Below are 2,405 nucleotides of genomic sequence, written 5' to 3' on the forward strand. Positions count from 1 at the left end.
TAATATTTCCTGCCGCTTAATTATGGGAACTGCCCCTGGCATCTGGGTTCCTCTGGATTTTCTGAAAGCCCCCCTTCCTGCCTAATTCCTCACTTAAAAACAGGATGTAAAAATAATCAAGGGAAAAAAAGGCTCGATTCGGGGCTGGAGGCCAGAGAGCTGAAGCCCACGTAAGAAATCACGCACTACATATTTGCCACACGTGAATTATATCTCAGCCCAGGAAGGGAGGGCTGATGCGGAATGTCTGTGTGTCTCCCTTTTTATATAGCAGTGTGTCAATAAGGGAAAGCTCAATATTTCTTCCTGCAGTCTATGGAAAGGAAATTATGTAAATAAATAACCATTACTGTGCAGCACACACCAGCCTGATCCTTTGTGGTACAGGGAATGTATTTCATGTTACGCCTTCGGAAGAGTTTAGTGTTCAGAAAATATAGATGTAATCAGCTGGCATATAACTGGAAATCAAAGTTCTTATTGCGCTGCAAATAGATTTATTGGATTTATGTTATCTAGCTGGACCCCTCCCTGGGAACTTTTATTTACTGGGAGAGAAATGGAGGTGTGTACATGAATAGAGCTGGGGGGTGGGGAGGGGGGGAGAGGAGTTTTGGGTCACGACCCAAGCCCTTGGAAAATGGCCAGAATTTTACGGATTAAACATACTATCCGGAGCTCAAATGTAAAAACCACAAGAGCCACGCCACGCCAGCTCTAAATGCCCATTCCCTCCGTAAACTGCATTGCACAATGTGCCTAAAAATGTCTTTCCCATCAGTCAAAGTTTGCTTTAAAGTTGGATGACTTGGAGAAAGGCTTCCCCTGAATTCCCCTCTGGCGAGCAATCAAAACAAGTTTAGCCCAAAGTGGAAATGTGTGCATGGGGGTGTGGGGAGAAGGTAAATTGCTCTTGACAGCTGTATTTCCAGCCTCTGATATGCCCCCATGCACCTCTCTTCCAAAATAATATTATCCTTCCCTTCCTAGAGCCCATTCATGGCTTGGGCCAGTTGCTGGAGCCAGCCCCTCCCTGATACACTTTCAACTTTTACTTTGGGGAAGAAAGAGATCCTATAAAACCCGAGCTCCAGTCCTAGCTGAGGTCCATCATTTAAGAAAGAGGAAGAAAAATAAATAAGAGAGAAAAAGCCACTTCTGAGTTGGGGCAAACGCCTTCGGGGGGCCTCCGCCATGCGAGAGCACTAAATATCACACCCGTCCCCTCTCGATTTAAACACAATCTTTTAAAGTTGCCTTTAAGCCAAGGCAGGGGGGCCGCGATTGGCCGATGTATTGATGAACGCCCTGAAATGAATGGACAAGGCAAGGTCTGTAAGTCTGCAGGCAGACTCTGGAGTTAAATCAGGCTGATAAATGCTGCCAAGTCTTTTTGTCACTTTTGAAAAACATGTTTCCATCAAGAAGACTTATTAAGATAAAATGCATTAAAATGTCGAGCTGGCTATTCAGTAAATCTTCCATTTGTTTTAAGATCTGCACTTTATCCCTTGCAAAGAAATATTCCCTCCAACACTACAAGACTGCATTTGCACTGAAACTAAAAGGGGGCAGTCAAAGTACACGTCTCTGACCACCCTGCATACAAATTAGATCCTCCTGTCTAAATAAATTATCTGATGTTCAAATCGATATTAATACTACATTTGCTACATTACAATATTGTGCAAATTTAAGAGTCATTTTAATACAATGTAAATACTATTTTTCATGCATGAAAGGCAACAAATATTGATGGATTATCAACTGCTTACTGTTAAACAAGGCCTTTGAACGATTTGCCATCTTTGTTCAAGAATGCTTTTAATTTTGCTCCGGCCTAGGTTGGGGTGAGATTTATTAGGGGGATTTATTCGTGGCCAAGCTGGTTTAAAAAGAAAAGCAAGAAGGAAGAAAGGAAGGCAGAAAGCTGGAGTAGATGGACTCCAGCCTAAATGTATTTACAGCCTATCTCTAGGTGACCCGGCAAGGCTGCTTCTCTGGCTTTGTTTCTGTTTGCTGTGTTTCCTGCATATTGTTCCCCTTTGATGTTTATATATTTCTCTCGCGCAGGTTACAATAATAAAAGATGCATTATATTCTTATAGGCTACAACCGGAGCACTTCAAAGGCGATGCTAATGCACTTCCCTGCCAGTTAATTTGAACCATCTATCATAAGAAAAATTGTTAACATGCATGCACGCATGTTTCCACCGCCTACACTTAATTTGATATTTTTTTTCCCAGGCAATCTGTTAAAATTCCAATATTTGTGCGGCTGTGCAGAGTGGGGAGCTCCCTCTCGCTCTCTGTCTCTCCCCAGCCTCCTCCCTGCCCCCTTAGACTTTCTGCCTCTCTCATTCTTGTATTTTTCTTTTCAAAGTTATATGTGCCTGAATTATT

General features: G+C 42.6%; 1 protein-coding gene across 1 annotated transcript in view; it reads right to left on the reverse strand.

Annotated features, from left to right (window-relative positions):
* The window catches only part of NR2F1 (nuclear receptor subfamily 2 group F member 1), a 12,386-nt gene that overhangs the window by 8,284 nt on the left and 1,697 nt on the right, over positions 1-2,405 (reverse strand). The gene's annotated exons all lie outside the window — the stretch shown is intronic.

The sequence above is a fragment of the Gavialis gangeticus genome, unplaced genomic scaffold (assembly GCF_001723915.1).
Source record: "Gavialis gangeticus isolate Ggan-Ray unplaced genomic scaffold, GavGan_comp1, whole genome shotgun sequence".
In the NCBI taxonomy this organism is placed as follows: Eukaryota; Metazoa; Chordata; order Crocodylia; family Gavialidae; genus Gavialis; species Gavialis gangeticus.